At 45.6% G+C, this 27,367-nt stretch overlaps 1 protein-coding gene across 2 annotated transcripts in view; it reads right to left on the reverse strand.

Annotated features, from left to right (window-relative positions):
- LOC142587054 (sulfotransferase 2A1-like) overlaps positions 1-27,367 on the reverse strand; it is a 74,876-nt gene that overhangs the window by 22,788 nt on the left and 24,721 nt on the right. The window contains exon 1 of one of the 2 annotated variants that reach the window (XM_075697938.1): positions 6,638-6,829. The exons of the other annotated variant lie outside the window; for it this stretch is intronic. The gene's annotated coding sequence lies outside the window, so the exon portion shown is untranslated. Of the gene's footprint in view, positions 1-6,637; positions 6,830-27,367 lie in introns of those variants that run through there. 2 annotated transcript variants of the gene reach the window in all.

A 27,367-nucleotide genomic window follows, 5' to 3' on the forward strand; every position in this document is an offset into this window, starting at 1 on the left:
TCCAATCTGCTTGCTCTGGTGGTTGTTTTTCTTTACTAGAGAACCGTGTGTGACGAAGCCCAGCACTGTGCCTGAAGTCGGATAGCTGAATGTGCTGTAAGCGACCCGTGGTGCGTGAATGCGCACGGCTGTCATGTAGATCTTAGCCAATGTACAATGAATTGTCTAAACCTTACGCGGTTATTGGATGCCGAGTCTCACCTGATCATGGTTTCCGTGTTATGTTTCTTGGATGTGCCGACCTAGTCAGCTGCATTTGGCAGCAGTCTCTCGAGGTAACCATCTGCTCCTGTAGTCCACACAGTTACAATGACTCCTAATTTAAACACACAGTGATTGGTGCTCCCCGTTTGACCTTTCCTGCTGCAGCCGTGGGCAAATTATGCCTGTGGAATTCCATCGACCATGATGTGGCGTGACCGGAGACCAGCATACATAATTACATGGTCTGAAGTGTATGACGTTGATAGCCACATGTGTGGAAAGGCCTGTAAAAGTGGCTGCAAAATGCTGCAAACTGACCATGCCTATATTGAGAATGTGGGGCACAAAGTGCGAGTTACACATTAGCGGCAGGCTAAAGAACGAAAAGAAACGTGCAAGTTAGAAAGGAGGTAAGGCTAAAATGCCGGGTAGTACATGTCGCTCTGCTGGCTGCGGCAGCAGATGCCTGCGTCACCCGATTACTTCGCAGTGCAAGTTACGGCGACTGTTGATGCAAACATGTGGGGCGTTGTCCAATTCGCTTACGCTGCTGATTGTCGCTCATTCCTAGACCGCCATGCGCGACAACGAAAGAGAGCTTTTCTGTGCATCTCGACATGCAAATTTTATTTCTGCTCTTGTATGACAAGGTTCACTGCTTTTCTTCTGCCAATAAAGTCGCGGATCCTGTTCACTCGCTTGTGCTTTGTCTGTATGGGCGACAGTAGAGGCTCTTTGGTCTCGTGGTGATTAGAACGCACCAGCTAAGTGGCAGCCAAGGCAATGAGGCATGCCGCACAGCCAGCATGGCAGGTAATAGCACACGCTACCAGCGAAATGTGGCCATATTAGAATTTGCTCTTAAAGAGCTGCACTTCAGCTTCCTAGTTGAGCAGCGCCATCTGGTTTCCGCCTCGGTCAGTTCCATGTGCTGCCGCGGCTTATTTTTGTTCAAGATTAAATTAAATTAGGGGGTTTTACGTACCAAAATCACTTTCTGATTATGAGGCACGTCGTAGTGAAGGACTCCGGAAATTTCGACCACCTGGGGTTCTTTAACATGCACCTCAATCTAAGTACCCCACGGGTATTTTCGCATTTCGCCCCTATCGGAATGCGGCCGCCGTGGCCAGGATTCGATCCCTCGACCTTGTGCTCAGAAGCCCAACACCATAGCTGCTGAGCAACCACTGCGGGTACTTATTTTCGTACCACTGCGGAAGGTACAGTTTCCCTTCCCTAATGTTGGTTAGTTATTCTATCGCCTATTGGCCAATTTTCACAAAATTACCTCGCTGTTAGACAACAATGCTATACAGTGAACCATAAAAAGTTGCACTTTCGCCCCAAACCCGAAGCATCGGTTGCGATAGCGAATTAGTACACAGCTAGATAAATGAAGTAAGGATAGCAATTTCATTGGCCGTATAAAATTCTAAAATTGTCTTCAAATCAACAAGCATGGTGTCACGTGGGCACAGGTAAATATGAACATATCTCACTCGATTACCTCGCGCATTCGCAGTCAAAACGCTGCAGTGATAATTGTGCAGTTTTTTTCCTGTAGTGCAAATAGCACACGGACGTAAAAGAGAAACCAAACAGAAACAGGCGCTTGATGTGACCTGTGAAATCTGAATAGATAGGACTATCCCCTTTCTCTATCTACAATTTGTGTTGTCCGATGATTACATCTGCTCGTGTTGGCAACCTAGAGCTAATAGGCCTGTTATTTTAGAACTGTGCTCATTACATCATTACAAGCTTATTAAAAAGGGGATAGGGAAAATGTGTTTGAACGATGCACTAAATAAGTCGTGCCCTCATTTAATTTCTTGCAGTTTTCAACAAAAAGCAGTGTGGTTTAGTCAGGCTGGTTTTCCGAATAACTTGATTGTGTTAATTGCTGAATCACTGCTCAGAGCAACGCAGTCAGGAGAGGCTGGTTTCTCACGTCCTCTAGCGCAGAATCGGTTAAACAGAAAAATTCCGCCGCAGTTCCTTAGGTCCACCGCTCATCAGATAACCTGAAAACAATAGGACTACGTGGAAAGGTTGACATAGTATTCAGAACTCCAAACAAGCTTATCAGGTTACGCGTAAAAGCAACACCATATAGTAAAACAAACGACGCTTTCAAAAAGCAGCACAGAAAATAATGCGTTAACAGCAGGAACTGTGTTATTTACCGAATTCCATTGCCTTGAGGAAAGAGTTATATCGGACAAACCGGCAGATGCATTAATAATAAGCTTAGGGAGCACTCCAATAAAGTTAACAAGCCTTCGCTGGATGACTTCTTCGCAAATCATTGCCATAAGTGTGGACCGGTTCCACGATTTGAAGATACAGGTATTATCGGTTGAAGCAAATGTGAATTAATTCGCCACATCATTGAAAGTGCTCGCATTCAAGAGTTTGGCAATACTTGTGTTAGCCAATCGACCATGTCACTATCAAAGAAGGAGTTGGAATTCCTGCGCATGCATCAACATAATAGTGTTTGCCTTGTCTGTAAGTGAGTTGTACTGTCATTTGCTGTGTTACCTTCTCAGTAGGCACGGGATTATAAAAGAAAGCGAGAAAAAAAGTTAGGGTAAAAAGTGGCGTCCGTCCCGGGAATAAATTGTCGGAACTTTAGCACCTGTGTGTGGTCTGGCTTCTCTTCTACGTCCTTGTGCTATTTGCGCTACAAGAAAAAGTTGCAAAATGGCACACCAACGAACCCAAATATCTACACTGTAGCAAAAAAGCGCGACAGCAGCTGCCAGTGACATGACCTTCGTGGGGCCTCTCGCTTCAACGCAAGCAAAGCGGAGGGAACACAGCGCATATGAAGCTATAATTCGTCGGGCAGTGCCACAAGGAGCCGCCGCCGGAGTAGAAGCTCCCCTCCTTTCCCTACTATCCTCCCGGTGCCTCTGGCGCGCTGGAAGACGGGGCGCGCTTCCTCCCGTCTTTCTTCCCTTTCGCGCGCGCGATCGCAATTTGTCTAATGCATAACAGATAGTGTTTCATATTGCCCGCGCCATAAGCAGCTGCTGCCGGAATAGAACGCCCCACCTACCTCCCCTTCCCCAGGTGCCTCGAGCGCAACGGGGAACAGAGCGCTTCTTTCCCGCTTTCCTCCCTTGCGCGCCCATGAGCGAGCCACCATCGTAGGCGCTCATTCGCGCGCTTTCACTCGCACTGAGGCATAAGCGGCGCCGCGGCGATGTTACCGCCCTTGGACTTTATACGAAATATCAAGGCGGTGGCATAAATGGGCCTTGTCTGCCCATATAATTGCTGTTGCGATAAAATAGTGGAAACATGGAATCTGAGGGGGCAGTACGTGCTCCTTCAACGTATAAATGCGCTTCCGCTCCATCTCTGGGTATAGTAGGCACCCAGGAAAATTGCACCCTTTATTGGCGGTTCTACTTCCTGTAACACTCTTTATGGGCGGTATAGAAAAGGGTGTTTGAGAGAATTGATGTACCAATAATAATAGGTTAATATTTCTGGAAATTCCGACCTCCGAAATTAATCATATTGTTACGCGCTATTCCCGTGCACTGATGCGCGCATCCTGCCGAGCCCGGAAGAATGCGCAAGAAAGACGGTGAAGACGACGATCAGAGTATATAGCGCTCGTGTTGTCGTTCTTCCATCTAGCCTGCAGCCGTCTCTCTCTGTACATGTTTTGTAAATACAATTTCCTATCCTTTTTGGCTACTCTCATCCCCGTGGCTTTGGGCGGGATGTGCGGGGTACCCACACGGTACAACAGAGCTCCGCAGCGGCCGTCGCTTGGCTTTCTCCACGATGGCGGAAAAGGGGTCGGCGCCCACCGAGGCGACAGAAGCGAGGGAAATTACGTCAAACTCTTGCCTTTGCTTCGAGTTGTTGACAAATTCGACTTCGCCCTACCATCTGCTAGCCGCCTGGTTAGCTCAAATGGTAGAGCGGCGGCCCCGGAGTGGCGGTGGTCCCGGATTCGAGTCCGGGACCAGGACGTATTTTTCTTCAACTGTGGGGATTTTCTTTCGAGGAACTCGTATGGGTTTCGTTTGTAGCAATTGCTACGAACAGGTAGGCGTCTGATTTGCCGTTTTTAATTATATATATATATATATATATATATATATATATATATATATATATATATATATATATATATATATAATATATGGTATCGCACACAGTTTCGCTGGAGCAATGACAGAAAACTTCTATTGCACAAAAAACGACATTATCACTTCCAAGCAATAAATTAGCCGACAATTACGATGATCCTTAATGCGAAATTTGAGCAAAACTCTACAGGTGTGTTCGCGATATATTCGCTGGCGCGGACACTTTGTCTCGTGCGGCACGTTGGAAACGGAGCGAAGTGTGGTGCGACTATCTCTCTAAACGGGAGATGGTGAGATGCTGCGCGGAGGTGAAGTGTGGGCAAAATTCACAGAAAGCCGCCGCAGACAGACCTCCCTTCACGCGGCGCTTTGCTTCCCTTTGTGGTATCGGCGGCGTCATTGGTGTACAGACGACGTGCGCTACTCTGGAGCCATATCGTAGGCGTCGTCACCGGATAGCCCGTCTTGCGCGGCACTGCGCTTCTTCGAACGCTTGCGCCATGCCCTCCCCCTCTGCTTTCCGCTGCACTTTCCTCCTTGCGCTATCTTCGCTATCGCCGCTATTCATCCCCCGCTGAGCTTCACTCGCTCTTTCATCCTTCGCTGCGCTGGCTCACTCGGTTACGCCGAGTACGCCCGCGCTCGCCGCAGGAACGGGCGCCTAAGAGTCGCTCTCTAATAAATGAGAACAACACTTCGAATTAAGGAAAATATTCAGAAAATATCGACGATGACTCAGTCTAGGCGGATAGTCAAACGAACAAGCAACCGAGCGACATTACCACCCCCTCCCCGACCGCTCTTTGCTGCCCAACTCTGCAACTCAGTTGCTTGAGAGCCCTCGCCAGTTCTTTCGACGCTTTCCTTCGCCGTCCTGGTGTTCCTTTGCCGCAGCCGCGGAGAATGAGTGCGTTCGCGTCTTGGTCTCCTTGGTGGGTCAACGGAAACGCCGTAATCGTTCGACGAAACGCTCGCCGGCGTCTGCAGTGTACACGTGTTGGGCGAGATTGCGCTATGGATTCTCATCTACATCATCCATGATGGTCTGACCCCCGCCGGGCAGCCCACGAACGTGCGGCCAACGCGCGGGGTAGCGCAGAAATGAACGTCGGCCTCCCTTCGTTCTACCTATGGTTCCTCTCCGATATTCACTTCACTGTGAGCATGTGCTCTTCGCCTAGCCTTCGAACGACGAGCAAGTGACACTGCGGTTTACCCCTCCTTCTTTTCGCCCCTCCATGTCACTCGGCTCGGGCCGATTTACGCTCGAGCCCCCCATCACCGCAAGCCGCCGCGCACGCGCGCGGTCGCGCGAAAGCTTGCACGCATCAAACACTTGTGCACAAATTTCGGTTTACAATGTGTAAGGTATACACTGTGCACACAGTGTAAATGGTAATTTGTGCACAAGTGCCGGCTACGTGCAACTTTTCGCGCGAGCGCAAGCGTGCGGTGCGGCTTGCGGCGATGGGCGGCTCGAGCGTAAATCTGCCCATAGTCGACCACGACGGTCCACCCCCCCCCCCCCCCCAGCCATTCTTCACAACTCGGCTTCTTCGGAACATGCAGCCATTCCCTGCGCGCCTTTCGTCGCCCCTAAACGCGTTTCGCCTTCCCTCCCCCAAGTCTGACCACCGTCAAGCCACCAATCTACCATGAAAACAGCCGAAAGAGCCAAAGAAGATTATTCTCCTTAAAAAGACTAACCTCACAAAAACTAAGCGAACAGACGAACAACAACAATCTTGCATACCACAAGAACATTAGAACAAATCACTCATAGGAACAGTGCTGACCAAAATCATACGACATATGAAACACACAGAAAACCCAAATAAAGAACGGTCGTACAAATAAATGTGTTGATAACTAGGAACAAAGCTAATCATTTTCTGCTAATTTCTTTTACCATACATTTGACGAAAATTATGAGAAATTTGGAAAATATCCATTTCTTTAAGTCAGCACAGGGGTAAAGGAAATTACGGCTGCACAGATCAAAATGCATGAAACTGCTAGAAATTCTGCTGGGTATGCATTAAGAGAAGCTTTGTGGAAGACACGCTAGAAACGTGTTTTCGCATATACAGAACCAATAATCAGCTAGACATAGAAAGAAGTTCGCCTTTATCGAAACAATGCCAGAGTCCCTGAATGCATGTCCCAAAAATGTATACATATATCCCTAAACACTAACAATGCATGTCCACGGCATATCGTGTGCAGACTGCAGGGGTTCCTATATCTGCTCTTGCGAACAGCCAGAACAAGTCAGCCGATTTCGTGCACTGAGTCAAACAATGTATGCATCTCACCTATTGTTCTGCTAGAGGCGAGATCCCGCAGAAAGTGGTCGCTTTGCAGAACTGCGAATGCGTCTCGCTGAAGTTCCTTGTCGAAGGGCTCAGCTTTGCAAAAACAACGTTAAATGCCAGAAGCTGTGACGTCGGGCTTTAATCGCCACTGTGCCACATCGACCCGCCAATGGGCGCCTTCACATGTGTCACCTGCCCTGCTTCGTTGCCTGTCAGTGGGCACAGGTGCAATGTGCCGTTTGCGCTGCGCTAACAGCAGGAACGCATAATCCAGCACTGTCGTCCAAGTGCGCTTAGTCGATCGAAGTAGAGAGCAACAGCATTTTGAGTTGACAGCGCAGGAAGCACGCCAGCTTGCAATGCAGGTATAGCTGAACAAGAAAAAAGATAAAAAAAGTCGCTTCATAATGCGACATGTGTGATAGCGACCTCAAACACGTTCTTTGTAGTATCGATTTTTCTTCCAGCTCACGCACTGTAGTGGACCTCTGGAAATAATCTGGGGCTCGGATGTAATCTGGTGGAAATATATGATGTATCATTCTTGAAAGCGGCGTCGGAAAAATACGTTTAGTCAAAAAGCATTGTAATGTGGATGACAAATTTTGTTAACGACACCACAAAGCTCCAGTGGACCTAGGAAAAGACCCACAGGCATAAATCTGACTTGATTCTTCGTGAATTATGAACATTCCGCTTCCGAATTAGTTTCCTTACTATGAACCTACAGAAACGATCTATAAATAATTGCGAAATCGTTTTCGCCTTGCGATACAATATTATATTTATGCACTGCAGTGGTTACATTATGTGACACCGCACCATAACATCCTGCGAGAGAATGTTGAGTAGTGATCCGCTATATTTCATACCATATTTTGTTTTATTCCTGAGCAATTTATCGAAAAGACCTTCATCAAGTAGCGCAATTACACCATTCCAGATGAATTACTTGGATAAGAAGTCGATTTAGTTGCATTAGTTAGCGTAAGGTTAAGTTTGGTAACTAAGAAGTAGATAATCACTGATTAGCTTGTTTACATTACGGCGCATCTTGCAACTACAGAATCGAAGCTGGCCGCTAAAGATGTCACATATCTCTTGACAAAATTCGATACTAGCGTAAGCTCAAGGTTGCCAATGGACTGAACGCCCGTCTACATGCTTTGGTATCCCTTTGTGGTCGCTTCGAGAATCTCTTCAAATGCGCGCTGAATTATTTATAACTAACTTTAAAATAGAAGGAATATCATAGCACACTTTTGGGTTGCATATATTCCAAAATTTTAACCAAGGCAGTATTCCATAGCAGCACACCAGCCATACGACATGCCGTAATTAAGGGCTCCGTATTCATTTTTAACCCCCAGCACCCGAACCTAGGCAGAAAAGTGCTTTTACGTTCTGCCCCAATCAAAAAGCGACCACCGCAAGACCGGTGACCTCGTGCTCTAGAGCAGAATCTCTAAATATGCGAGCATGATGAGTGATGTGCAACTCATACGACACCTGCATGTAATTTGCTAATTGCATCGCGAGCTTTACTTAAAGGGTCCCTGAGCCACTTTTATCAAAGTGACGAAAGTAATTTGACGTTAAAATAGGTTACTTTAGAAATTCCTTGCCGCAAGAAGGACTTCAATGCGTTCAGCAGAAACGGAGTCGTTGGCCATAAAACATCCCTCTCGCGGTGGTTCCACACGCCGCACAAGAGTGCTTGGCTTGGAGGTTCACAGAAGCATATGCTATCCACTGAGAATGTTTCTTCGCCAAGACCGAGGAGCGTTAAAAACTCCTTTAAAGACATCGAGGGTATCTATGCTACGAGGTGGAATTTCGTCAGATGGAGAGTGGCTCTAAAAACACACCATGTATAGCAACAAATTAATGTTTATATATGTATGGCTGGCGTGACTGTCCGGCTTTTCCCGTGCGCTTTTGTAGAATTTACACACTAATAGTAAAGGTCTAGAACGAGTGTTTAGTAAGTGTTCCACAAGGTACCCAAATACAACTAACAAATATGGGGAAAAATATTTTTAATGGAAACCCTAGAAACATCCAATGGGTCAACATTCTTAGGGTATTCACACAGTTTCGGGGGAAGTATGTATGTCTTTAACTACTTTTCCGACTTGCTGAATCACTGGATACTCCATGGTGCAAGGGGTTACGCAGTCACCTGCTGAGAACATGGTTCGAGATTAACGGTTGGACCCAAGCTTACTCCACCGTATGTGCCAACATGTGCATGTGTGCCCGTCTTCAACGATCCTCGTTCACGCCGACATGGCTCGTTGTATATGCGGGATAGGCTAGGTGCTGCTGTTGAGCGAAACTCTTTAACGCCGACTTTGAGCGCTGGCTTTGCGCCACTCACTTTGAGCTGGTTTTCAATCAACCTCTTTGATGAGCCATATTCGTCAACTGTGTATGTGTGCCTCTCTTAGTGAATGCATTTGACGCCAACTTGGGTAGCTGAGGTGTGCGCAAGTACTAATGTGCCGCGCTATAGAATAACAAGGAATAATATTGTTCTACGATGCTGGGCGAAATGGAACCCACATCACAAGGGCTCCTCGAGGACAGAAAAGCCCGACTCTTTAGCAGGCTTCGCTATAGATGCAGTAATCACGTGCCTCTTTTCAATGAACGACTTTCGCAACACTTCTTTAGCGAGCTGGTGCATGAATAGTAGTACGGTAGCTGGCTAGCTGGGCGAGTCGGTACATCTACATTATTATTACACACAGTGCGCACTAAAAACACGGACACGCTCGTCTTACGTCTCTCTTCTTCATCCGTGTTTTTAGTGCGTGTGTAAATGGATATCTGCTGCCCTTCAATGAACTTATTGCCAATTTGGGTCACGGAGTATGCACCACTCGGTATGCGGCAAACGAAGGAACAATTCCCACTCTTCAAATGCACCGGCACGCTGCTCTTCTCGTCTAAATGACCACGTGCGGGCGTCTTGGCTACGCCGCTAGATGGCGCAGCGCGTACTGAAAAGAAGAGTGAGGTAGGAGTCTGGTTGCCGCAGGACGCGTTCCTCGGCGTTCGTGCGCAAAGGCGCGCGATGCTACATCAAAGGCCATGCGCAGGCTTTGCGGCGGCATCGCTAGATGGCGCCAAGCGTTCTTAGGGACGTACGATAGAGGAGTGCCGCTGCAGTACACACCTTATACATTATTCGTTTCGACGTTGGCAATATATTGTATAGCTGTAGTGATTCAGTGCTCAATGAATTACCGTCGAGGGTAATCGAGTTCTGCCGATTTCACTTTGAAAGGGGGCGGGAGTGGCTGGAGACCTGATACTGGTTCTTTATATATAGGGTTGCAAGATGAAACGATGCAAAGCAGAATGAGCGCTGGCATACAAACGCAAGGGGCTAGCGCTACCATATACACACTCACATCTAAGTACAAGTTACGATACTTTATCAACGGAAACCAAGAAGAGATATCTTGTGGAGCGCGATCTTCAAGGAGCCGTTCCTTCCGGCACAAGAACGTCCCAGCGTTCTAGACGGATGTTGTGCTGAATATCCAAGGCAGACTTCAACGTAGGCAAGAGGCGATTAAAAGTAATTTTGGTCGTTTTATTAGCCTTTTAGAAACCTGGAATGTCAAGATGGTGCACTGCCGTGTGAAATGTATTCAGACTTCATGATTATCACAGAACTCAAATCGCCCACGGACAAATAATATTTCCACGTAGCAACACCGGTCATCTCAAAGTTCATGCACTGCAGGCCACAATTTTTTTACAGTGAAACGACCACACAGAAAGTGCAACACACTCCAAAACAATATTGCACTGACCGAGAGGTATGAAAAGGCAGAACTATGCATGGCAGGGCGGAGAAAATCCAACAAAATTGCATATCCTGAATTTTATTTGTCGTTGAAATAGAACATAATGAAGTTTATTATTGCTGGTGGTGGACCGCAGTATCTTCAATGTTATGCAAGACACATGTCTTCTGCTTAATGGACTACAATGAAGCTTCTCCCGTGACAGTGGCAATTTTTTTTCTGCAGCTAACGTTATTTTCTCGCTGACAAGTGCTTTTTGCTCCATGCTGAAGACTTCTTGAAAAAATAACCTCTCAGCTTAGCCTAATATAATAACAACCTTTGCTCTGCTTTCAAAAACGACAAGTGGACGCTCAGGGAATGCAAAGAATGGCCTTTTGTACGTTGCGCAGGATCGTCACAAGCGAAGTGCTATGTTATAAAAAAGAAGTGCCAGCAGCGAAGAGAGACTATTCTTTTAATGTTTTACGCCCAGTGCACGTAAACCTAATTGTTTTCTGTCTTCATACATGCCAGCTCGGTTATTGAACTAATGTAGCCTAGCCACGTACACTGAACCCCGCTTGCTTTGACAGAAACGCACATTCCATAAGTGTCAGTAGCTTAAACTCACAGCGGTCTTTTGAGTGTTGCTAGTATGTTGAGGCAGCCGACTACAAGAAACTCAGCATATGTATGCGGCATACATGTGAACCTCATTTCATAACACGGAATGTTGAATAATACTTTAAGAAGTTAGCATAGGTGATGTCCCCATTGTAACTGTACCCGTTCGCATTCATCTAGAGCCTGAATGTCAACCCAAATATAAGAATATTTAATCGTGCTCTCCATCAATATAGGTGCAAAATAAAGTTGACATGTCTCTACGTCGGCGTCATTCCTCGCTCATAGTTGCAAAATATCTCCGAAAGTTAAATGAAACACTTATATGCTTATTGACTGCCTTCGTATTACTATAACAGATCAACAGAATTGAGTGTGTGCGTCAAATGTGTCATGGTCTCTCGAATTGCGGTATTCCGCTGCTAAACAGCGTATCGCAACACAATGTCGATGGTCGCGTTTTTGTCGAAATACGATGTCGCTGTAAGTACTCAGGCAAGATAGCAGCGAAACTAGAAGACCACCTTGCACCAAGGGATTGGATGGAAAATACTGGGGGAGGTCAGTATGAATCACATAGCAAATCAATCGCTAAAAAATAAAAGGAAAAGAAAATAACGGAACCGCATTTGAGTGTTTCTGAAAACTATGGAGAGAGAGTTGGATAGAAGAATTTTCGACGTAGTGCAACACCAGATGGCGCACACACACACACCAAAAGATCTCACTGCAGATGACCGGGAGAGTGTCTTCTTTCTTAACTGGACGAAAAATACGACGTTCAAAACAAGATTTTTTTGCCATGTTATTTACAAAATAAGTATGCTGCTATGGCTCGGTTGCAGCCCTGTGAGTTCCAATCGCGCACCAACAAAAGCATCGGTCGTTGCACCAATTTAAAACACTCTTATGGCACGTGTTTTGCTAACGAATTAAAAAAAATTAAATTTTATTTTTACACCAGACGTCGGCCGCAGTAGTGTATTCTGTGTTTACAGGATATGGAATGAGTACAAAAAAAGGACATGCGGTGGCGAAGGCTGCGCTCACCAGTTCCATGATTCCAGATGTTGCGCTGTCCTAATTAAAAAGCGCCTGTGCACGATACCACCAAAAACCGTGCCGAGCACACGTACTGTTGACGCATATGCATTTCGTATTTTAGATTGCCCATGTGCTGCATTGCTCCGTGGGTATTTATTTTGCAGCTCTTCCCTTTGTGAAGCGCAAACACGGCATCAGGGATGTGCAGTGTTAATGTAAACTCACAAGCCCAGCATTCTGACGACAGTGCACAGTACACGCGGATACAAACACATAAAGCCTGTAAAGGCAAAGCGCAAAACTACCATATGAACAGTCATTGCTCAAAGTATGTGCATGCACTGCCATTTTTAAATATGAGTGAACCGTTCTTTTAGTCAGCCTTGGCTCAGAGTTGAGTGGGATGTTGATGCAACTGATAGACAACTACAATGCCTTATCATTTTTTAAGGAGCTCGGCTTGCCTTTCAAGTCCTTTCTGAGACGGTTTTCGTAAAACAGAACGGCGACGCTTGAGATCGCCTCCATTTACCGCGATTGCCTTAAATAGGCCACATGTATTGAACCTCGCATACATATTATCAATTGCCTGACTGTAATTTAAAAAAAATCAGAGTTTCTCCGTATGGGCGAAGCAATGAATGCAACAGCAACATTTGAGAATATTACACGAAGTCGAAGACTAGTAACTGTAGTGGCAATCTGAATGATATTAAACGGGAGCTGACTAAGCAAAAAGGAGTTCTTGTCCTGGGGGTTTTCTGTCTAAATCCTGCCATCGGACAATTGCGTTTATGCTTATTCATTAAAGGCAATAACTTTCTGAGCGGCTTCATCACCATTTTTCCTGATCGAGCATGTTTCGAACCTTTTTTCTGGGATGATCCCGGAAGTAGGTCACAGCTGCGCCGATAAAATTGCATTATTTTCATTTTAGAGCTCTGTTATTGTTTCGCAATATTAATATTTAAGTCTCAAAATGTTTAACATAAAAGGCTTGCGCTGTCGGTGTTTTGCTTCATGGCAATTGTTCGGAGGCTGCCATTCTGAAAATAAAAAAAAATGATGGGGCTTTCCGTGCCGAAACGCCATTCTGAAAATTCCGAGGAATAATTTTCTCAATAATGTTAGACATTGAGTCAGCAATGCTAGCGATAATACGGTGTGGCAATATTACCGGCATGTACATGTCATGCAGAATGGCATGGCATATAGCGTACATATACCTAAACAGCAACGACATTACCACCCCCTCCCCGACCGCTCTTTGCTGCCCAACTCTGCAACTCAGTTGCTTGAGAGCCCTCGCCAGTTCTTTCGACGCTTTCCTTCGCCGTCCTGGTGTTCCTTTGCCGCAGCCGCGGAGAATGAGTGCGTTCGCGTCTTGGTCTCCTTGGTGGGTCAACGGAAACGCCGTAATCGTTCGACGAAACGCTCGCCGGCGTCTGCAGTGTACACGTGTTGGGCGAGATTGCGCTATGGATTCTCATCTACATCATCCATGATGGTCTGACCCCCGCCGGGCAGCCCACGAACGGGCGGCCAACGCGCGGGGTAGCGCAGAAATGAACGTCGGCCTCCCTTCGTTCTACCTATGGTTTCTCTCCGATATTCACTTCACTGTGAGCATGTGCTCTTCGCCTAGCCTTCGAACGACGAGCAAGTGACACTGCGGTTTACCCCTCCTTCTTTTCGCCCCTCCATGTCACTCGGCTCGGGCCGATTTACGCTCGAGCCCCCCATCACCGCAAGCCGCCGCGCACGCGCGCGGTCGCGCGAAAGCTTGCACGCATCAAACACTTGTGCACAAATTTCGGTTTACAATGTGTAAGGTATACACTGTGCACACAGTGTAAATGGTAATTTGTGCACAAGTGCCGGCTACGTGCAACTTTTCGCGCGAGCGCAAGCGTGCGGTGCGGCTTGCGGCGATGGGCGGCTCGAGCGTAAATCTGCCCATAGTCGACCACGACGGTCCACCCCCCCCCCCCCCAGCCATTCTTCACAACTCGGTTTCTTCGGAACATGCAGCCATTCCCTGCGCGCCTTTCGTCGCCCCTAAACGCGTTTCGCCTTCCCTCCCCCAAGTCTGACCACCGTCAAGCCACCAATCTACCATGAAAACAGCCGAAAGAGCCAAAGAAGATTATTCTCCTTAAAAAGACTAACCTCACAAAAACTAAGCGAACAGACGAACAACAACAATCTTGCATACCACAAGAACATTAGAACAAATCACTCATAGGAACAGTGCTGACCAAAATCATACGACATATGAAACACACAGAAAACCCAAATAAAGAACGGTCGTACAAATAAATGTGTTGATAACTAGGAACAAAGCTAATCATTTTCTGCTAATTTCTTTTACCATACATTTGACGAAAATTATGAGAAATTTGGAAAATATCCATTTCTTTAAGTCAGCACAGGGGTAAAGGAAATTACGGCTGCACAGATCAAAATGCATGAAACTGCTAGAAATTCTGCTGGGTATGCATTAAGAGAAGCTTTGTGGAAGACACGCTAGAAACGTGTTTTCGCATATACAGAACCAATAATCAGCTAGACATAGAAAGAAGTTCGCCTTTATCGAAACAATGCCAGAGTCCCTGAATGCATGTCCCAAAAATGTATACATATATCCCTAAACACTAACAATGCATGTCCACGGCATATCGTGTGCAGACTGCAGGGGTTCCTATATCTGCTCTTGCGAACAGCCAGAACAAGTCAGCCGATTTCGTGCACTGAGTCAAACAATGTATGCATCTCACCTATTGTTCTGCTAGAGGCGAGATCCCGCAGAAAGTGGTCGCTTTGCAGAACTGCGAATGCGTCTCGCTGAAGTTCCTTGTCGAAGGGCTCAGCTTTGCAAAAACAACGTTAAATGCCAGAAGCTGTGACGTCGGGCTTTAATCGCCACTGTGCCACATCGACCCGCCAATGGGCGCCTTCACATGTGTCACCTGCCCTGCTTCGTTGCCTGTCAGTGGGCACAGGTGCAATGTGCCGTTTGCGCTGCGCTAACAGCAGGAACGCATAATCCAGCACTGTCGTCCAAGTGCGCTTAGTCGATCGAGGTAGAGAGCAACAGCATTTTGAGTTGACAGCGCAGGAAGCACGCCAGCTTGCAATGCAGGTATAGCTGAACAAGAAAAAAGATAAAAAAAGTCGCTTCATAATGCGACATGTGTGATAGCGACCTCAAACACGTTCTTTGTAGTATCGATTTTTCTTCCAGCTCACGCACTGTAGTGGACCTCTGGAAATAATCTGGGGCTCGGATGTAATCTGGTGGAAATATATGATGTATCATTCTTGAAAGCGGCGTCGGAAAAATACGTTTAGTCAAAAAGCATTGTAATGTGGATGACAAATTTTGTTAACGACACCACAAAGCTCCAGTGGACCTAGGAAAAGACCCACAGGCATAAATCTGACTTGATTCTTCGTGAATTATGAACATTCCGCTTCCGAATTAGTTTCCTTACTATGAACCTACAGAAACGATCTATAAATAATTGCGAAATCGTTTTCGCCTTGCGATACAATATTATATTTATGCACTGCAGTGGTTACATTATGTGACACCGCACCATAACATCCTGCGAGAGAATGTTGAGTAGTGATCCGCTATATTTCATACCATATTTTGTTTTATTCCTGAGCAATTTATCGAAAAGACCTTCATCAAGTAGCGCAATTACACCATTCCAGATGAATTACTTGGATAAGAAGTCGATTTAGTTGCATTAGTTAGCGTAAGGTTAAGTTTGGTAACTAAGAAGTAGATAATCACTGATTAGCTTGTTTACATTACGGCGCATCTTGCAACTACAGAATCGAAGCTGGCCGCTAAAGATGTCACATATCTCTTGACAAAATTCGATACTAGCGTAAGCTCAAGGTTGCCAATGGACTGAACGCCCGTCTACATGCTTTGGTATCCCTTTGTGGTCGCTTCGAGAATCTCTTCAAATGCGCGCTGAATTATTTATAACTAACTTTAAAATAGAAGGAATATCACAGCACACTTTTGGGTTGCATATATTCCAAAATTTTAACCAAGGCAGTATTCCATAGCAGCACACCAGCCATACGACATGCCGTAATTAAGGGCTCCGTATTCATTTTTAACCCCCAGCACCCGAACCTAATAATAATAATAATATTTCGGGTTTTACGTGCCAAAACCACTTTCTGATTATGAGGCACGCCGTAGTGGAGGACTCCGGAAATTTCGACCACCTGGGGTTCTTTAACGTGCGCCTAAATCTAAGTACACGGGTGTTTTCGCATTTCGCCCCCATCGAAATGCGGCCGCCGTGGCCGGGATTCGATCCCGCGACCTCGTGCTCAGCAGCCTAACACCATAGCCACCACCCGAACCTAGGCAGAAAAGTGCTTTTACGTTCTGCCCCAATCAAAAAGCGACCACCGCAAGACCGGTGACCTCGTGCTCTAGAGCAGAATCTCTAAATATGCGAGCATGATGAGTGATGTGCAACTCATACGACACCTGCATGTAATTTGCTAATTGCATCGCGAGCTTTACTTAAAGGGTCCCTGAGCCACTTTTATCAAAGTGACGAAAGTAATTTGACGTTAAAATAGGTTACTTTAGAAATTCCTTGCCGCAAGAAGGACTTCAATGCGTTCAGCAGAAACGGAGTCGTTGGCCATAAAACATCCCTCTCGCGGTGGTTCCACACGCCGCACAAGAGTGCTTGGCTTGGAGGTTCACAGAAGCATATGCTATCCACTGAGAATGTTTCTTCGCCAAGACCGAGGAGCGTTAAAAACTCCTTTAAAGACATCGAGGGTATCTATGCTACGAGGTGGAATTTCGTCAGATGGAGAGTGGCTCTAAAAACACACCATGTATAGCAACAAATTAATGTTTATATATGTATGGCTGGCGTGACTGTCCGGCTTTTCCCGTGCGCTTTTGTAGAATTTACACACTAATAGTAAAGGTCTAGAACGAGTGTTTAGTAAGTGTTCCACAAGGTACCCAAATACAACTAACAAATATGGGGAAAAATATTTTTAATGGAAACCCTAGAAACATCCAATGGGTCAACATTCTTAGGGTATTCACACAGTTTCGGGGGAAGTATGTATGTCTTTAACTACTTTTCCGACTTGCTGAATCACTGGATACTCCATGGTCCAAGGGGTTACGCAGTCACCTGCTGAGAACATGGTTCGAGATTAACGGTTGGACCCAAGCTTACTCCACCGTATGTGCCAACATGTGCATGTGTGCCCGTCTTCAACGATCCTCGTTCACGCCGACATGGCTCGTTGTATATGCGGGATAGGCTAGGTGCTGCTGTTGAGCGAAACTCTTTAACGCCGACTTTGAGCGCTGGCTTTGCGCCACTCACTTTGAGCTGGTTTTCAATCAACCTCTTTGATGAGCCATATTCGTCAACTGTGTATGTGTGCCTCTCTTAGTGAATGCATTTGACGCCAACTTGGGTAGCTGAGGTGTGCGCAAGTACTAATGTGCCGCGCTATAGAATAACAAGGAATAATATTGTTCTACGATGCTGGGCGAAATGGAACCCACATCACAAGGGCTCCTCGAGGACAGAAAAGCCCGACTCTTTAGCAGGCTTCGCTATAGATGCAGTAATCACGTGCCTCTTTTCAATGAACGACTTTCGCAACACTTCTTTAGCGAGCTGGTGCATGAATAGTAGTACGGTAGCTGGCTAGCTGGGCGAGTCGGTACATCTACATTATTATTACACACAGTGCGCACTAAAAACACGGACACGCTCGTCTTACGTCTCTCTTCTTCATCCGTGTTTTTAGTGCGTGTGTAAATGGATATCTGCTGCCCTTCAATGAACTTATTGCCAATTTGGGTCACGGAGTATGCACCACTCGGTATGCGGCAAACGAAGGAACAATTCCCACTCTTCAAATGCACCGGCACGCTGCTCTTCTCGTCTAAATGACCACGTGCGGGCGTCTTGGCTACGCCGCTAGATGGCGCAGCGCGTACTGAAAAGAAGAGTGAGGTAGGAGTCTGGTTGCCGCAGGACGCGTTCCTCGGCGTTCGTGCGCAAAGGCGCGCGATGCTACATCAAAGGCCATGCGCAGGCTTTGCGGCGGCATCGCTAGATGGCGCCAAGCGTTCTTAGGGACGTACGATAGAGGAGTGCCGCTGCAGTACACACCTTATACATTATTCGTTTCGACGTTGGCAATATATTGTATAGCTGTAGTGATTCAGTGCTCAATGAATTACCGTCGAGGGTAATCGAGTTCTGCCGATTTCACTTTGAAAGGGGGCGGGAGTGGCTGGAGACCTGATACTGGTTCTTTATATATAGGGTTGCAAGATGAAACGATGCAAAGCAGAATGAGCGCTGGCATACAAACGCAAGGGGCTAGCGCTACCATATACACACTCACATCTAAGTACAAGTTACGATACTTTATCAACGGAAACCAAGAAGAGATATCTTGTGGAGCGCGATCTTCAAGGAGCCGTTCCTTCCGGCACAAGAACGTCCCAGCGTTCTAGACGGATGTTGTGCTGAATATCCAAGGCAGACTTCAACGTAGGCAAGAGGCGATTAAAAGTAATTTTGGTCGTTTTATTAGCCTTTTAGAAACCTGGAATGTCAAGATGGTGCACTGCCGTGTGAAATGTATTCAGACTTCATGATTATCACAGAACTCAAATCGCCCACGGACAAATAATATTTCCACGTAGCAACACCGGTCATCTCAAAGTTCATGCACTGCAGGCCACAATTTTTTTACAGTGAAACGACCACACAGAAAGTGCAACACACTCCAAAACAATATTGCACTGACCGAGAGGTATGAAAAGGCAGAACTATGCATGGCAGGGCGGAGAAAATCCAACAAAATTGCATATCCTGAATTTTATTTGTCGTTGAAATAGAACATAATGAAGTTTATTATTGCTGGTGGTGGACCGCAGTATCTTCAATGTTATGCAAGACACATGTCTTCTGCTTAATGGACTACAATGAAGCTTCTCCCGTGACAGTGGCAATTTTTTTTTCTGCAGCTAACGTTATTTTCTCGCTGACAAGTGCTTTTTGCTCCATGCTGAAGACTTTTTGAAAAAATAACCTCTCAGCTTAGACTAATATAATAACAACCTTTGCTCTGCTTTCAAAAACGACAAGTGGACGCTCAGGGAATGCAAAGAATGGCCTTTTGTACGTTGCGCAGGATCGTCACAAGCGAAGTGCTATGTTATAAAAAAGAAGTGCCAGCAGCGAAGAGAGACTATTCTTTTAATGTTTTACGCCCAGTGCACGTAAACCTAATTGTTTTCTGTCTTCATACATGCCAGCTCGGTTATTGAACTAATGTAGCCTAGCCACGTACACTGAACCCCGCTTGCTTTGACAGAAACGCACATTCCATAAGTGTCAGTAGCTTAAACTCACAGCGGTCTTTTGAGTGTTGCTAGTATGTTGAGGCAGCCGACTACAAGAAACTCAGCATATGTATGCGGCATACATGTGAACCTCATTTCATAACACGGAATGTTGAATAATACTTTAAGAAGTTAGCATAGGTGATGTCCCCATTGTAACTGTACCCGTTCGCATTCATCTAGAGCCTGAATGTCAACCCAAATATAAGAATATTTAATCGTGCTCTCCATCAATATAGGTGCAAAATAAAGTTGACATGTCTCTACGTTGGCGTCATTCCTCGCTCATAGTTGCAAAATATCTCCGAAAGTTAAATGAAACACTTATATGCTTATTGACTGCCTTCGTATTACTATAACAGATCAACAGAATTGAGTGTGTGCGTCAAATGTGTCATGGTCTCTCGAATTGCGGTATTCCGCTGCTAAACAGCGTATCGCAACACAATGTCGATGGTCGCGTTTTTGTCGAAATACGATGTCGCTGTAAGTACTCAGGCAAGATAGCAGCGAAACTAGAAGACCACCTTGCACCAAGGGATTGGATGGAAAATACTGGGGGAGGTCAGTATGAATCACATAGCAAATCAATCGCTAAAAAATAAAAGGAAAAGAAAATAACGGAACCGCATTTGAGTGTTTCTGAAAACTATGGAGAGAGAGTTGGATAGAAGAATTTTCGACGTAGTGCAACACCAGATGGCGCACACACACACACCAAAAGATCTCACTGCAGATGACCGGGAGAGTGTCTTCTTTCTTAACTGGACGAAAAATACGACGTTCAAAACAAGATTTTTTTGCCATGTTATTTACAAAATAAGTATGCTGCTATGGCTCGGTTGCAGCCCTGTGAGTTCCAATCGCGCACCAACAAAAGCATCGGTCGTTGCACCAATTTAAAACACTCTTATGGCACGTGTTTTGCTAACGAATTAAAAAAAATTAAATTTTATTTTTACACCAGACGTCGGCCGCAGTAGTGTATTCTGTGTTTACAGGATATGGAATGAGTACAAAAAAAGGACATGCGGTGGCGAAGGCTGCGCTCACCAGTTCCATGATTCCAGATGTTGCGCTGTCCTAATTAAAAAGCGCCTGTGCACGATACCACCAAAAACCGTGCCGAGCACACGTACTGTTGACGCATATGCATTTCGTATTTTAGATTGCCCATGTGCTGCATTGCTCCGTGGGTATTTATTTTGCAGCTCTTCCCTTTGTGAAGCGCAAACACGGCATCAGGGATGTGCAGTGTTAATGTAAACTCACAAGCCCAGCATTCTGACGACAGTGCACAGTACACGCGGATACAAACACATAAAGCCTGTAAAGGCAAAGCGCAAAACTACCATATGAACAGTCATTGCTCAAAGTATGTGCATGCACTGCCATTTTTAAATATGAGTGAACCGTTCTTTTAGTCAGCCTTGGCTCAGAGTTGAGTGGGATGTTGATGCAACTGATAGACAACTACAATGCCTTATCATTTTTTAAGGAGCTCGGCTTGCCTTTCAAGTCCTTTCTGAGACGGTTTTCGTAAAACAGAACGGCGACGCTTGAGATCGCCTCCATTTACCGCGATTGCCTTAAATAGGCCACATGTTTTGAACCTCGCATACATATTATCAATTGCCTGACTGTAATTTAAAAAAAATCAGAGTTTCTCCGTATGGGCGAAGCAATGAATGCAACAGCAACATTTGAGAATATTACACGAAGTCGAAGACTAGTAACTGTAGTGGCAATCTGAATGATATTAAACGGGAGCTGACTAAGCAAAAAGGAGTTCTTGTCCTGGGGGTTTTCTGTCTGAATCCTGCCATCGGACAATTGCGTTTATGCTTATTCATTAAAGGCAATAACTTTCTGAGCGGCTTCATCACCATTTTTCCTGATCGAGCATGTTTCGAACCTTTTTTCTGGGATGATCCCGGAAGTAGGTCACAGCTGCGCCGATAAAATTGCATTATTTTCATTTTAGAGCTCTGTTATTGTTTCGCAATATTAATATTTAAGTCTCAAAATGTTTAACATAAAAGGCTTGCGCTGTCGGTGTTTTGCTTCATGGCAATTGTTCGGAGGCTGCCATTCTGAAAATAAAAAAAAATGATGGGGCTTTCCGTGCCGAAACGCCATTCTGAAAATTCCGAGGAATAATTTTCTCAATAATGTTAGACATTGAGTCAGCAATGCTAGCGATAATACGGTGTGGCAATATTACCGGCATGTACATGTCATGCAGAATGGCATGGCATATAGCGTACATATACCTAAACAGCAACGTCGCGTCATCGCGACGCCACCGGCGTTTCGAACGGCAAATATTTTCTTGGAGTGTCTACATAATTGTTAACTTAATAAAAAAGCACAAGCAATGTCCCTCGTCCAGTTCACCGATGTTACTAAGGAAACCTACTGCGAACCTCATATAACGTATTAAAGTATTAAAATATGACACAGTCTTTTTCAATGTTTGACATTGCGGCCACTTTCACTTTCATAATATTTACTATATCAATCAAAACGCCGGGCTTAAATGACAGGTGCTGCAGTCGTCTGCAAAGTGTTCTTCGTGAGGCAAGAGGATTGCCCTCTTCTAAAAGTAAGTCATAGCCTGCAGAGCCACAAGCAAATTTGAGTTCCAGCGCTTTCTTTTGGTTTCTGCACTCCATGCACTGCCTTTCCGGCTCTTTCTCTTCAAGGCAGCCTTCTGGTCCTCGTTCAAGAAATCCAGATTTTTGGTCAGCGTTGAGAGGTCTTTTTCTAACCGCTTTGTTTTCCTGGCAGCAGTCTTTAACTTCTTTTTTGATGTCAACAAGTTTTCTTGCAAATCAGTGTTTTTCTTTTTCGCATCTTGCAGAGCCTTTCGTAGCTCACATACAGAGAGCGAGGAAATATCTTCATTGCTCTCATGCTCGACTGCATTTTCTTCGAAAGAAGAGGTACTATCTCGACTCAGTTCTGCGGAGTCTTCTTGGTCAGCGTCTGTAGCAAGTGTTGAGGAGGACTTGGTACCTTCCTCGCCAGCAGGTCCACATTCGGCAGTCCGTCTCATAGGGAGTTTCCTTCGTTTAGGTTGAGCTGAATAATAAAAATAAAAAAGACATGTCTCAATGCTCATTGAAATAATTGCAAATTGCGGAAATAATACCCTCCACTACAATTATTACTCACGTCTAAAGTCGAACAGCGTGGGCAGAGCTGTAGACTTTAACAGGCGGCGTCCATCCTGCCGATTTTTCTCAAACTAGTCCTCTTCAAAGTGGAGCTAAAAAAAAATAAATAAAACACCAAATGTGATTATTCACGTTTCTTTGGGCTGATACAAAAATACTTGTAAAAAATAACCAGTTATTTAAGGTGCTTAACAGAAAATGTTCATAAAAAATGTTGCTGTATTACCGAACCTCGCACGTTTCCAAACAACGCGCAGGCTACGACGGACGCCGAGCCAGAAAGCTCAGGAAAAATTCCCATAATGTGCGTTAGCTGCACGTTTACATGAGTGCATCCTGCTTTACTATTTAGCTCCGTCACGGAATGGCAACCACGATCGGGAACGAACATGCAGCGATAAGGTCTGCTTACGAACAGCGTAGTGCAAATATGCCCGCGATCATAACATCGGCTACGTCGCTTTCGAATAGCATGATGCAATTATATACCAATAAAAAGAAATCCTGTATGCACTTTGACATGAGAGCCGCAATTATCTATTGAGATCTCAAAGAAAACCGCAGGGCTTCGAGTGGCACCAGCACAACAGCCGCACTCTCCGGATGAAGCAGTGTGTGCCTTCAGAGGCAAATAACGAGCACTTCACTTTTGGTTCGTCTATTTTCGCGTAACGTAAAAGTAACTCTGCTGTCTAAACAATAGCGACGCGAACTTTGCAAAGGAGACGCCAGTGCTTTCTGTGAAAATATAAAACAGGTGTGCGACTTACGATTTCTTGCTAGTGTTAAATATTCCGCGAATCGAAATCACCCTCGTCCGACTCTATAATCAGGGCACTACTCGCGTAGAAAAGCTAAGTTCACAACGAAAAACACGCTCGCGCCCGTACGTATGCGCGTACCTATACGCTGCCTATGCAACAGCGGCGCACACGAGTTTGCTTTAATTGCAAAATACGGATCAATAAGACTTAGCTGTTTTGCAACTCACCTCGCAGATATATGAGCTGTCAGTTGCGTTCCACCGATCCCGCTTTACTTGAGCTTCCCATTTCTTTCTTCGCTCCGAGTCCCGGGGGAAGCGAAGACAACGCAGGCCTTTACGTGTTGACCCGGAGCACATTGGCACACAACGGCCCGTCATGATGGCTCAGTGGACTTGACAAGCTTGTCAGCCATACAGTCGAACACTGTTAAACAAGTTGAACCACCAGCGAGTGCCTCGAACAACGCAAGCTCAGCTGTTAGCACCGATCAACTGCGACCACTCTGACAGCCCGCCGTGATTCAATATGGCATCGCAGCGAGAAAGAGGCGGCGTGGGGGTGGTCAAAGAATGGCACCACCCTGAACGGCGGCGCTGGCATCGAGGCACCCTAAGTACGCAGTCATGAAAGAAACACGTTATATATTGCTAAAAAGTTTCCGCTTCGGTCCACGTCGTTCGTGCAACCGGCAGCCAGCTGCGCTCCTCTTGGGAAAGACGTGAATCACTCATTCCGCATGCGCGAGACGTGCGATCGCGTTGACCAAAACAACAAAAAATGGCACAGTCAGGGCAAACCCAGCAGCCATTCCGAGAACGCCCGGTTCGAGAGTCGAATGTAGGTGCTCAACTCAAATATATTTGTCAGTGCTCAAATACTATATTATACGCAATAAAAGAAGTTATATTTGCTGGTAAAAGTGAAATTAATAAAAATGAGGGTGATTTCTTGACTCAAAATTCAAGCATGCTGGGAACAAGAGTACTCCCTTCAGTCTGCAAGGGAGATCTTGGATCTCCTTTCACTAGGAACTTCCTTAAACTTCCTTTGCTAAAGGACTGCCGTCTGACACTGCGCGCATCTCCCTCGACATAAAGACTGCCTTGGTTGAAGGGAGTTAAAAGGACTTTAGCCGCGTCCGTGTGACAGGGATATAAGATTTTAATACTTTGCAACGCACTTCCCGTCAGTATCCCGTATACAATCTCGTATGCTTTATTATGCCTCAAAATTAGTTGCTATGTATTGAAAGGACGCGGGACCAATAAAACACTAGTAAGCGAAATCAGTGTCATAACGTAATTAAGCTGACACAAGAAAATGTACCACTATCATGGGGCATTAAATATTTCGAAAGATTGGATGCGCGTCGATCATTGTTTACAATAGGGAGGCACGTTTCCTAGAAAATATTATTAGCTTAGCCACGCCATTGCTTTTTTCTGATTTTGCGTTTTTTATCCTCTCATCTGTTGCTAATACCCTGATGCGCCTGCACTGGCGTGAACTATTTAAGTGTTTCCCTCGAATAAACTTCAGTTAGTTTGCGCATGTCCCGTCTTCTTCCTCGTGATTGTCTACAAAGCGCATCCAATCTTTCCAAATACAATGAACCAACTTGCCCAACAACGCATTCTGCAAAACTACATTTCTTCTACATCGGGCTCTTCCTTTTGGGTTCTCCCTTCATCATGCCAAGCACCAGCGCTCCTGTCGGGTATCATCAGTACTTCCTGCCATGCCATACTTGTGGGCCTACACCTCATGAAAGGCTACATCCCGGACGAAGTCCATGCTCTGTTTGGACACCTGAAACCTTCAGGAGAACATGCGAAACGCATCTGCAAGATCATGCGATCGGAAAGATGGCGTCAAGTCCGCTTGCATCAGGACACGCTTCAAACCCTGTGCTTTACCAGGGACCCTCATTGGTTGGCTGCAATCAAATGGCAAGTTATAAGGCGACAGACGGCTTAGACTACGGAATTCTACTGGAGGCAAACGCCCAACCTTGTGCTTCCCCGCTTTGAGAAAAATAGCAAGCCCCAGCGAGGTAGTCTGGTGTTTCTGGGTGCACCTGCGGTCTCCGACAAGGTGTCGTCACTACCCCGGAAAGGCCCGAAATTTTGCTTCGAACCAACTTTGAAACCCCAGGAATGGCTAGCCACGAACCGCCAAATATCAAGGAAAGCATGTCCGGAAGACAAGGAAAGGTGCCTAATGGACGGCGTCGACAGCTTAGCAAAATCAATGAACAAGACTGGTAACAAAAAAGACCCAACAAGCTTTGTTTACGGCTTCTTTGTAAGGAACAACCTCCAGCTCGTCGAATCTGACAAAGAAGGTGGCTTCGTCTTTCTTCCTTCCGGACTTTTCAACGAAAAAGCAACTGCAGCTGTGCTCAAGACCTTTAAAAAGGTACCCATGAAACGTACTCGCGTAAAGCAATCCGCAGTCTCTTTATGCGATAAGCTAGAACTAACCAAACTGTCTCATATTGTTAACAACAGTAAGAACGAAAGCCTGTCTATGTTTTCTGCCGCAAGAACGCGCAAGGTTGATGTGCCCTTCAGAGCCATTGTTAGCGAGAAAGGCACGCACATGGCAACACGAAATTAGTATCTTTCTGCAGAAGCACTTGAACATGCTGCGAATTGATGATCCCTTTGCCACTAAGAATTATGAAGAGGTTATTTCGCTTGTGCAGACAGGTGACTCAATCGGATTTGGGTTCTCCATTGATGTAGAAGGTTTATTCTACTCCATACCTCACCTGCCACTTTTTGAATCAGTGCGCAGCTGCATTGAAGCTAGCTAACGATGTCATAGGTTTCCAAAACTCGGCAGGCATCTCGGTAGACAGTTTCGTGGCTCTTTTGGAATTTTATCTCAGTGCCATTTTTATCACCTTTGACAACCAAACCTTCTTGCAGTGACAGGGAGTGTGCATTGGGTCGTACGTAGCACCAGTTTTATGCAATATCTTTTTATCGAGTATTGACCGCACCTTTTTTTGGTGTACTTGACAAAAACAAAATAGTACATGTTTTTAGGTATGTTGACGTTTTTCTTGTGCTGCTGAAGAAACAAAATGATTGTATTTGTGACGATGCCATTGCAGACATTTTAAATCTCTTTAAGCATAATGCCTTAGGTCTAATCTTTACACATCAGCTCCCTGTCAATAACATTCTGTAATTCCTTGACCTCAAACTTACCTTTGGTAATGAGCATGTTTGTTGCAGTTTCGGCCCCCGCACACAGAAACAACTGTTATTCTATGATTAAGCTCACTCTAGAATCACCAAAATGGCCAGTGCTAAAGAGATGGTCGAGCAATCTCTGAAAAAGTCATGTACGCATGCCATGCAGGCGAGCTTCGACATGCAAATTTCTAGGCTGAAAGAGGCTGCCTTCCCCGATGTGGTTGTGCTGGCCGTTGTTGAAACGCTCGAAAAGAGGCTAAAAGCGCCTCAAAAAGTAAACAATGATGTTGCCAACAACGGTACAAAGTCAGTCGTAATCCATCACGTTCGTAGAACTGCACACAATCTGAAGAAGATAGTAACCAAGCACGGTGTCCCACTCGTTTTCTCGGCTCCCTGCAAGCTGAGTCACCTTTGCGCCCACATTGGGAGACTTCACGCCAGAATGAAGCAAGGCGGCTGTGGCGTGAAACACAAGAACCCCCATATAGGTTGCCAAGTTGGCGTTATTTATCAGATTCGCCTTAGATGCTGCAAAATCCACATAGGCCAGACGGGCCGTTGTTTGAACGTGCGATTCCGGGAATAAGAAAGGTCTATTAAAAACCAGGAGCAACGCCACTTACCCATGCATTGCCTAGATCATGAATGCACGCCTGTGCTCAATCA

Source organism: Dermacentor variabilis, chromosome 7, assembly GCF_050947875.1.
Source record: "Dermacentor variabilis isolate Ectoservices chromosome 7, ASM5094787v1, whole genome shotgun sequence".
In the NCBI taxonomy this organism is placed as follows: domain Eukaryota; kingdom Metazoa; phylum Arthropoda; class Arachnida; order Ixodida; family Ixodidae; genus Dermacentor; species Dermacentor variabilis.